The sequence below is a fragment of the Marmota marmota genome, unplaced genomic scaffold, assembly GCF_001458135.2.
Source record: "Marmota marmota marmota unplaced genomic scaffold, marMar, whole genome shotgun sequence".
In the NCBI taxonomy this organism is placed as follows: Eukaryota; Metazoa; Chordata; class Mammalia; order Rodentia; family Sciuridae; genus Marmota; species Marmota marmota.
Window position 1 is genome coordinate 61,964,485 of NW_026000174.1, and position 11,997 is coordinate 61,976,481.

Genomic DNA, 11,997 nt, shown 5'->3' on the forward strand with positions numbered 1-11,997 from the left:
CTTTATCCATTCATCTATTGAGGGACACCTAGATTGGTTCCATAGTCTAGCTATTGTGAATTGAGCTGCTATAAACATTGATATGGCTGTGTCACTGCAATATGCTGATTTTAAGTCCTTTGGGTATAAACCAAGGAGTGGGATAGCTGGGTCAAATGGTGGTTCCATTCCCAGTTTTCTGAGGAGTCTCCATACTGCTTTCCATAGTAGTTGTACCAATTTTCAGTCCCACCAGCAATGTATGAATGTACCTTTTTCACCACATCCTCGTCAACATTTATTGTTGCCTGTATAAATTCAAGTTTCAATCTACATGTGGATACTAAGTTTTTCTAGCACTATTTGTTGAATAGGCTTCTTTCTCTGATGTATGTTTTTTGGTACCTTGTTGAGAATCATCTGGCTATAGAGGCATGAGTTTATTTCTGGATCCTCTATTATTTTCCTTTGGTCTATGTGTATGTTTTATGACAATAGTATTCTGTTTTGTTACTATGGCTCTGCAGTGTCTTAAAACTAGATGTTGAGATGTCCCCAGCTTTGCTCTTCTTGCTCAAGATTGTCTTGGCTATTTGTAGTTATTCGTGAGACTGTATAAATTCTAGGATTCCTTTTTATAATTATGTGAAGAATGTTATTGGTATTTTGATAGTAATTGCATTAAATCCATAGATTCCTTTGGGTAATATGGCTATTTTGACAATATTAATTCTTCCAATACATGAGCCTGGGAGGTCTTTCAGCCTTTTAGTGTCTTCTTCAACTTCTTCAGTGTTCAGGATTGCTTTTACCATTTGCGGTATTCTGAATTTGAGGATTATTTTTCCCTATTTGTTTGAAGAATGATAAGGAATTTTGGTAGGGATTCAATTGAATCTGTAGATCACTTTGGGATCTACAAATCACAGTTTTTTTCACAGTATTAATCCTTTCTGATTCATGAATAGGGGATATTGTTCCATATGTTTGTGTTACCTTCAATATCTTTTATCAATGTTTTATAGTTTTAAATGTACAGCTCTTTTATTTCCTTTGTTAAATTTACCCATAGATAAGCCCCAGGCCCTATAAACGGAAGAGCTGCTGGTATAAGTCCTGGCATTCAAAGGTCAGAGAACCTAGACTTCTGAAGTCCAGGGGAAGTGAAAGAAGGATGTCTCAGCTCCAAAACAGAGAGGTGGGGGGAGAGAGAGAGGGGTATGTAGGGAGTGGGGGGAGGAGGGAGGATGCAAATATAAAACAAAAGAGCTCAGAGTTTTTGGAAAACTTGGTCTTAATCCTATAAAAGCTGGAACAACTAAGGCTTTCATAAAAATATTATTTATAGACATGTTTCTATAATATAGTGGATTATACATTCACAGAAAGCACTAAAAATACTAGATGAAATATAAAACATATTTTTTATGACTTGGTCAGTGAGAAATCAAATAAATCCCTGGAGGCAGAGATGACAAGAAAGCACAGACTTAAGAGGGTAGAGAATTGGTTTTCAGTTTCCCAGGAGGGATTTAGTAAATGCTGTTGCCTGAGGCCTGAATTCTAATGGGATACATTTGAGGGATAGAAGAAAAGGTATGTGATGTTAGAAGGCAACCCCATGACATTGAAAAGTTACTCCTGAAAGGTGACAACCTCAGGGGATAATATGGGAAACAAGAGACAGTAATATGCAAAATTCTCAGCCTCAGTTTGGGAGACAGAGAAGAAGTTTAAAAATATCTTTTCTTAGTATTATTGTTATTATTAGGTACTGGCGATTGAACACAGAGTTGCTTTACCACTGAGGTACGTACCCATCCCTTTTTATTCTTTATTTTGAGACAGGGTATAACAAAGTCACTTAAGACCTGCTGAATTGCTGAGGCTGGACTCAAACTTATGATCCTCCTGCTTCAGCCTCCTGAGTCTCTGGGATTACAGGCATGTACAGTCACACTCAGTGTATCCCTAATTATTCTTAACCCCAAACATTTACTTATTTATATACATAACCTACCCGTTTGTACTATTGTAGTTCTGAAAAAAACCCAAGTCACAATTTCTTTTTTAAAGGAATCTGGGTTAGTATTAACCCCAAGGTACCTGACAGAAATAACAAACAGTATTCTTGGAAGAACACATTTTAAACCCAAATCTCCATAAGTCATGAAGACAAAGTTTGTAGGAATCTTATGATCAAAATCACTCAACACACAAGTGAACAGGGCACCTTGAACAATAATTAGCAATAATTAGACTACAGAATTAGACTTGCAAAACTAGTTATTTTAATTATTATGTATTGATAACTTCAATAAGTATATTTATTGTGTTTAAAGAAAGGATGCTATTGAAAGTGGGGTGAAAGGAAAGGAGACAAAATTGACTATTTACAAAAAGAACAAAATGAAACCTCTAGAAGAGAAACAAAACCTTATGACTGAAATTTGAAATTCAATGGAGGATTAAATAGCCAGAGAATTAACATGACTTGTGATAGAATTAATTTACTGGAAGAGATGACTATAAACATTAGGCAGAACACAGTAGAAAATTTTTTAAAAGAATAGATTTTTCAGTGATGTTGAAGATAAAGAAGATCCAACAAATGTCTAATTGGCATTCCAGAGACAAATAATAGAAATACAGAAGCAATTTTCAGCATACTAATGTTGTGGTTGGTAGACAGTCCATGGAACTGACCTAGAGACCATGGCAGCTGCAACCTCTTGATGTCAGCATGCAGTGTCTGATGCATGCATGTTGTTTTGGTTATTTTCCATTTGGTCTGAACACTTGGTGTTTTACTTTCCTGAACTGACCTCAACGTGGAAAAGAAAAAAGAACTCCCCCAAGTCCTGCCTCGGTTTCCAAATCCCGATGTAACTGCCTAAACATCCTAACCTTTACATGACTTCAAGTCATCACCCTTGTATAAGAAGTCTTTAACCTAAAACCCAGGGCACTGAACCACTGAGCCACATTCCCCAGCCATTTTCTATATTTTATTAGAGACAAGTTCTCACTAAGTTGTTTAGGGCCTCACTAATTTGCTGAGGCTAGGTTTGGACTTGAGATCTTCCTGCATCAGCCTCCGAGTCACTGGGATCACAGGTGTGTGCCACCGCGCCCAGCCCCAAAAGATTTTTAAAGTATCACTGAGCCAAACACAATCAAGAATCATTAAACAATTTATCTCACAAATACCTCTGGTTTAAGAAAAGACAGATATCCACCTACAAGGAAGGGCTCATGATGGCTCTTCCCTCCTTTCTTATGTAATATCACAGCAGAAGTCTAGAGTCACTATGTTAGCTCCATCACAAATCATGTCCAAACTGCTTCATGGTGAGTTCTCACAGATCATCTAGTCCTGCTATTTGGATAGAGCTCCAGCACTATGAAAGCAGAAAGACTGGTACAGAATCGTCAACATTCCCTGAGTATAGATTAATACAATATCGATTAATACAAGGTTAGCTTTCCAGAGATTCTTAAAGGCATCTATTCAACCATCCCAAATGTTCATGTGAGGTCCAGCATGATTCTTCAAACTTCTCCAGCCATGCCTAAGCAGAATCACCCTGCTTCACCATCTAGAAAGACGACAGTATTTCATTGATTTAACCTATCTCCACAGTCTCATATATTTCCAGGACCTGGCAAGGGAAAATATGATGCTAAGACATTTTAAAAGATTTCACACAAATGAATCTCATTTAATGTCTCTTGTTCCCAAAGAGAGAATGATATTTGTCCAAGAGAATTTTTCAGTGAAGGTGGATGACTGGAAGGCTCAAGTCAAGTCAAACTTGATGATTCCAGATCATACATAAAGCTGACTGACTGAAAAAAAAAACAGTGAAAGTTTTTCTTTTCCTTTTCTCACTTTTTTTTTCAGCAGATATCATCAAGTAAATCTATAGAAGGCGCTGGAAACCACCCCTCTGTAGACAGTGGGTCCTCCTGGGACTCTCAGATGATAAAGAAGTATAGCTCAACCTCTTTCTAATGTTTAGGATATTTGCTTGTGTTTAGGATCTGTCACCTGGGTCATATCGTCCTCATCAGGATGCACTCCCACCTGAACATACTGTGGAGTTTTTCTCAGTTTTCTGTCCTTCATAGACATCTTCTATTCTTCCTCCATCATTCTGAGGATGCTTTCAAACTTATTTAAAGATGAGAAAACAATTTCCCTCCTCACCTGTGCCACTCAGTACTTTCTCATGGCCTGGATGGCTATGGCTGAGTGCTATCTCCTGGCCGCCATGACCTAGGACAGATGTGTCACCATTGGTAGCCCTTTGCAGTACTCAGCCATCAGGGCCCCAGGCCTGTGTCAGAAGAGGGTTGCTGGGGCCTGTGGCAATGGTTTCCTTAACAGCTTAGTTCAAACATCTCCTTGCTTTCTTCTCTACTACTGTGGGCCAAATATTATTCAACATTCTTCTGTGACATTCCTCAGATGACTCTCTTGTCTTGCTCTGATCCTTTCATCTGCCAACTGATTCTTTTTCTGGCAGCTGTTTCTGTAGGTTTGGTTCTTTTCTTCTCATCCTGTGGTCCTGTGGCTTCATTTCAGCCTCCATCCTGGAAATATCCTCATCCAAAGGCTGTGCCAAGGCCCTAGATACCTGTGCCTCCCACCTGGCAACGGTGACGCTCTTCCATGGCACAGCCCTCTCTGTGTACACGCATCGCAGCTCTAGCCACACCACAAAGTAGGACAAGGTGCTGTCAGTCTTCTGTGTCATCCTCATCCCCATGTTGAACCCTCTGATCTACAGCCCTAGGAATAAGGAGATCCAAGAGGCCCTCAAGAGGGTGATAAAGAAAGTAGCAAGAGTAACCGTGGGCAGGTATGATGGTCCCTAAGAGGACAACAGAGGTAAAAAAATTCATGAGCCCCTTTGTAGGTCACAGGGATAGTTAGATGGAGGCAAGTGACAACTTGGCTTCTCTAATTCCTGATGTCATTGTGTGCCGCAGTCTGGCTGGGCACAATTCAGGAGCCACTTGTCAAAAGAAACTAACTTTATTTTTAGAACCACACACGCCAAACAAAACAGCTCCTCAGGAAAAACCTTCAGAGCCCAAATGCCACCACCAGCTTCCCACAAGCCTCTCTACCTCCCCGACTCCTCCTGCTCTTGAGGCCGATTGGCTGGGTGGCGTGGGCAGAGCCAAAAAAGTCCCCCAATGAGCAGCTCCGTGGTCTGAAAGGGCAGGGAAACAGCCCAGTGAGCATCACCGCAGAGGAGCCAATCAGTTGGCAGCTAGAAGTTGCTGGGGCCGCTGTGAGCCAATCATCAGCTGGCAACTGGAAGTTTGCTGGCAGCTGGAAGTTTGCTGGGGCCGCTTAGGCTGTGGCTCTCAACAATTGTGATTGGTTGCCTCCAAATGACCCCTTGAAAGGCAGTGTCACCGACATTGAACACAGTTTAAAAAGACAGTATCCTCCATGAGCCCAAGGATACTTTCAGACTTCTTAAAAGAGGGAAAACATTTTTCTCTCATTGCCTATGCATTGAATTCTTTGATTAGAACCAGGGTGAATAAAACCCTAAATGTGATTACATTTTCGAGAACAGATTATGTTTGAGAGATATTACATGTGAAGAAATGACAAGAAGCCAGGACGCCTCACATAGACTATTCTTTTCTTCACTACTTTATGACTTTGATTTGTAATTCTTAATCATTTACTTGTGTTGTAATAGAATTAAAATGGTATAACATGTAAAATAAATATATGAAAATTAAAAACAAGTTGAAAAGGAATATTTTATGATTTTCATCTAAAACTGAAACATAGAAAGAGTGAATGACTTAGAGAGAGACATGAGGAAAGGGACAGTTGTGGTGGGGGGTGAGCAGTTTGTCTCCCCAAATAACCTTGTTCCTTCCACCTCAGCCCTTTGGACTATGGAATGAGTGAATTGTGAAAAGATGAAAGGTATGACAGAGCCATGGCACAGGCCTCTAATCCCAGGGGCTTGGGAGTCTGAGGCAGGAGGATCACAAGTCCAAAGTCATCCTCAGCAACCTAGAGAGACCCTGTCTCAAAAAATAAAAAGGGCTGGGTATGTGGCTCCATGGTAAAGTGCCTCTGGGTTCAATCCTTAGTACCAAAAAAAAAAAAAAAAAATGAGGGGGACAGGGGAATTAGAAGGCAGGGGGCCACATTTAAGGTCAAGAGTTGGAAGATTCCTAGAGTCTAGAAAGAAACCAAACTCAACAATTTCTAGGCATAAGTGGGTCTGGAGCATGCTCCATGGTAGGTTCCCAGAGACCATGCTAAACCTCAGAAAGATGGCTGTTGAGGTGTGACCACGGAGGCAGAACCTAAGTCCCAGAGACTGAGCCTCCAGGGGAATCAGAGCCTTCAACATGACAGGGGAGCAGCAGATTAATCAGATATTGGGGTGCCCGTGTTCATCAAGAAAATTTTAGAAGAGTCTTATTTTACTGTACCTTTTATATTTTGATGAGCACATTAGAGTCATATATCATAGTGGGGTTCATTTTGACATAATCATGCCTGCATGGATATAATTTGCTCCATTTCAGTCCCCAGTACTTCCTCTTTTCCTCCCCCTCCTCCCCCTTGTTCCCTTTCCCCTACTCATCCGGTTTTCTATTCATCTATTGTTTTTTAATTGGCGCTTTATTGATATATATAAAGGTAAAATTCACCGTGTATATTCATATGTGTACCTAGCATAATTTGGTCAATTTCATTCTGCAGTTCCTCTTTTCCCATCCCTCCTCCCTCACCCTCAATCCTCTTCTTCTACTTTACGGATATCCCCAAAAATTTTTAAAAATTTTTTTAGTTTTTTAGTTTTGATGGACACAGTACATTTATTTTATTTATTTATTTTTACCTGGTGCTGGGGATCGAACCCAGTGCCTCATACATGTGAGGCAAGCGTTCTGCCACTGAGCCACAATCCCAGCTGTCCCAAAATTTTCATGGGATATCCCTGCTTTATTTTTTCTGATTTTGCTATAGCTTCCACATTGGAGAGAAAATATTCAACCCTTGACTGAGTCTGGCTTTGTTTTAGTCAGCTTTTTCGCTGTGACTAAAAGACCCTACAAGAACACTTTTAGGGGAGGAAATGTTTATTATGTAAGGGCTCATGGTTTCAGAGGTCTTGGTCCATGGACAGCACGCTCCATTCCTTGGGGCTCCAGATGAGGCAGTACATCATGGCGGAGGAGTTTGGTGGAGTGAAGTGGATCACATGATGACCAAGAAGCAGAGAGAGACAGAGAGACTCCGCTCTCCAGATACAAAATATACACCTCAAAGGCACACACCCAATGCCCCATCTCCTCCAGCCACACCCTACCTGCCTTTAATTACCACTTAGTTAATCCCATTAGGGAATCAACTCAGTTGGGTTAAGGCTCTCATCACCCAATCGTTTCTCCTCTAAACCTTCTTGTATTTTCTTGAACATGAACTTTTGGGGGACCCCTCACAACCAAACCACAACATGATGTTTCACTTAGCATGATGTTCTCCAGTTCCATCTATTTACCAGCAAATGACATAATTTCATTCTTTTCTTGTAACGTATTGAACACATTTATTAATCTTCGTATTTTTACATTTTATGCATTTCCAAAACTTATGAAATTTTATCATATTTTTATTTTTAGTTATACATGACAGTGGAGTATATTTTGACATATTTATACATTTGCTGGAAGATGGATGAATCTGAAGACTATTATGCTAAGTGAAAGAAGCCAATGCCAAAAAATCAAAGGTAGAATGTTCTCTCTGACTTGTGGACACTAACACATAATAAATAAGGGAGAAAGGGGAAGAAGTTCAGTAGATTAGACAAAGGGGAATGAAGGGAAGGGATGGGGGATACAAAACAGGAAAGACAGTGGAATGAATCTGACTTAACTTTCCTATGTACACATATGAATATCCCACAATGAATCTCCACATCATGTGCAAGCACAAATCTGGGATCCTAATTAGAATAAGATGTACTCCATGTTTGTATAAATATGTCAAGTTTTTGTTTTTCTTTATAGCTGAGTAAAACTCCATTGTGTATACATATCACATTTTATTTACCTATTTGTCTATTGACTGCCACCTGGGCTGGTTCCATAATATGGTTATTGTAAATTTCTATAAACATTGATGTGGCTGTATCCATATAGTATGCTGATTTTAGATCTTTTGGATAAATATCCAGGAGTGGGATAGCTGGATCATATGGTGATTCCATTTCTAATCTTCTGAGGAAATGCCTCTCTGCTTTCCAGAGAGGTTGTACTAATTTGTAGTTCCACCAACAATGTATGAGTGTATCTTTTCCCCCACATCCTTGCAACATTTATTATTACTGCCATTCTAATCGGAGTGAGACAAAATCTGAATATAGCTTTGATTTCCATTTCCCTGATTACTAGGGATGTTGAACATTTTTTCACATATTTATGGTCATTTGTATTTCTTTTTTAAAAAATTTGATATATATAAGAAGTGAGAGGAAAGAAAATGTTTAAAATTGATCTAATTTTAGTTTTAAAAAATCTATATGTGGTAAGATGTATGAAAAGAAAATATTAGTAGAAATTATTTCTGGGTGTACACATCAAGGTCGATTTTATATTTATTCTTTATTTCTGTTGAATGAAAAATTTTTAAATTGAAAATTTACTATTTTATAATCTAAAAAGAGATAAAATTATTTTTATTTGGATGAGATAAAGATCTTAAGAGACAGCTTAGGAATTTTACAGTCTATGAACTATTATTTAGCATATTTGCATGGGCCTATTGCCTTTGCCCTCATTGTTTAATAATTCTTTTGGTGAATAAAAAGGAGTTAGTGGATTATTTTGTTCCTTGAAACACAGTTCTAATTACAAAGCTAATATATTTATTTATTTATTTTTATGAGGTGTTGGGGATCCAACCCAGGGCCTCATCCTCACTAGGTGAGCACTCTACCGCTGAGCCACAACCCCAGCCCTGTATTTCTTTTGAGAAATGTCTGTTTAGTTCCTTGCCTATTTATTGATTGGATTATTTGTGGGATTATTTTTTGGGGGGGTGAGTATGAGTGTTAAGATTTTTGAGGTCTTTATTTATTTTGCATTTTAATCTGTCAGAGTAGTAGCTGGCAAAGATTTCTCCCACTCTGTAGACTCTCTCTTCATGCTCTAAATTGTTTCCTTTGCTGTGCAGAAGTTTTTTAATTTGATGCTGTTTAAGTTATTGATTCCTGGTTTTATTTCTTTAACTTTAATGGTCTTGTTAAGAAAGTTAGTGCCTGAGCCAATATGTTGGAGTGTGCCTATATGTTTTCTTCTAGCAGTTACAAAATTTCTGGTCTAATTCCTGCTTTGATTTTTGTGCAGGATGAAACATAGGAATCTAGTTTCATTATTCTACCTAAAATCAGGAATAAGACAAGGATGTCAACTTTCACTACTCTTATTCAAAGTACTTCTTGAAACTCTAGTCAAAACAATTAGGCAACAGAAGGAAATTAAAGGGATAAATGAGGGAAAAAAGAAGTCAACTTATGTGTTTGCTGATTACATGATCCTATATCTAGAAGACCTAAGAAGTCCACCAGAAGACTTCTAAAGGACATAAACAAATTCAGCAAAGTAGCAGGACACAAGATCAACACACAAAAATCAATAGCTTTCCTAGACTCCAATAATGAATCTATTGAGAAAGAAATCAGTAAAAACCATGCCATTCACAAAAACCTCAATAGAAGTAAATATTTGGAAATGAATCTAAAAATAATTCTAAATAGATATTTCTTCAGACCAGAGTTTATGAACTGAGGTTCAGACATGAAACATTAACATTAGTACAATACTTTAGGATTCATGTAGCTACATCACATAAGGATTAATTTTTTTCTTTTCCCACCTGATGTTAGCAGGTGAAAAATTACCCCCAATTTACAGACATAAAATTTGGGCATATTGATGCCATAACTTATTGAAGCCATAACATACTGAAGCCATGCTCTTCACCAGGTATGAAACAATACATGTGTCTCACAATATCATGTTGTACAGTTTCAATATATAAAATAAAAATTGAAAAAAGGAAGCTATTTAGTTTAAAGGATTAAACATTTTAAAATATTATCAGGGGAAAAAATATATATTAACCCAATAATAAGACTTAAATTATTAACTAGTTGTCCTCACTAGTTGGACAACTAGTTAATAATTTTTAAATTAATTAATTTAAATAATTAATTATTGGACAACTAGTTAATAATTTTTAAATTATAAAAATTATTTATAATTTATCTTATATTTATAAGATAAATTATAAATAAAATAATTTATCTTTCTCCTTATACGTAATATTGGCTGAAATAGAGAAAATCAACAATGGACCTTGACCAAAACATGTCTTTATTGAAAGTAACTGTCAAGACATATGACATTCCTCCATCTTGCTCAAAATCTCCTCCAAAAAGAAACCACAACATTTGTAGGAATGATCTTAGGTAGATATACTGAATGAAGGATTTTAAGGGTTAAAAATGCAACATAACATGTAGGAAGGATCTCCAAATCAGAGCACAAATGTTGTATGTGACACTAATAAATAGAAGGCATACTGTATACGACATGCTTAAAGTGCTTTGGCATCTTTAACTTCCTCTATAAGAACTACTCTATGAATAACCTACTACTACTGTCAGCCCCATTTCATAGATGAAAATACTGAGGTATGGAGAGGTTCATTTGTCCAAGGTCACACCACCAGCAAGGGGCAGAGCCAGATTTCAACCCAAATTGTATAATACTAATTATGACCAGGATAAGTTATGTCTCTATCATTAATTAGTATTTGTGTATTCCTTGATTTTCTCACATATGCATAGGAAATAATACCAAGTCTGACTTAACAGGACTATTGCAGTGATTGATTTAGGTCAGGTGTTTGAGGAAATGTGTATGTGTGTGTCCATAAAAAATAAAAAACATTTTGTCTTTATACCTGTACTTTGGATAATAATGATCATCACATGCCACCATCATTAATAACCCCCTACCTCCTCCCTTCCCCTCCGACCCCCCTACCCTATCTAGAGTTTGTCTATTCCTCCCATGGTCCCACTCCCTATCCCACTATGTATCAGCCTCCTTATAACAAAGAAAACATTTGGCATTTGTTTTTTTGGTGTGAATATATTGTGTATACAATCAGAGATATGAAAAATTGTGCTCTTTATGGGTAATAAGAAGTGTAATCCACTGCCATATATAAATAAAAAATAAAAAAATAAAAAATAAAAATGTTTTGTTAACACAGAAGTGCATGCACATCTAATTTATTGTTATTATGCTGTTGCCACCTAACTGTGCCCCGAGGGAAAATCTCTTAACATCCTTGACCTCAGGTTCTTCATCTCTAAGTGGAGAGTTGTGGACAATCCCCATGTCCTCTGCAACTTAAATTTCTCCAATGTCAGGGGAATAGAAGTTACAATTGTCAGACTATGATGTACTCCCACAGGGAAGTAAGGAACTGATCCACTTGGCAAAGAAGAACATGAAATCAACAGAGGAGAAAACTCCATGATAACCATGACCCCAGAGAGTGAGGACCTGCAATGCCTTCTCCCTCTAATTGGCTTCTCTCCTTTCACCTCTGCTGTCAGTGGTACATTTAAGAGGATCCCTAGTGTGGCCACTCACTTGCTGTGAGTGGAGGGCCAGGTTCATGGCCTACAGCACCCAGCCAGGAGTGCAACTGGCCCACTCAGAAAGGTCTTTGGAGAAGAAATAGGCAGTTATAACTTTATGCAAGAACTGTCTTCTTGGGGGATCTGAGTCAAGGTCAGAGGGTAAGACTTGGAGCAGTAGATTCCGTGCTATCTTGAAGTCCATGTGGTTTAGAGTAGGATCCACATGGAGCAAGGTTTATGAAAATTAGTCTTTCCCTCTGTTCACCTCCCCACATCCGTCACGTCCTCACCCTTCACTTAA

General features: G+C 38.1%; 1 pseudogene; it reads left to right on the forward strand.

Moving 5' to 3' along the window:
• Positions 1 to 3,311: 3,311 nt before the first annotated feature.
• On the forward strand, positions 3,312 to 4,860 carry LOC107160015 (annotated as a pseudogene).
• Positions 4,861 to 11,997: the final 7,137 nt, after the last annotated feature.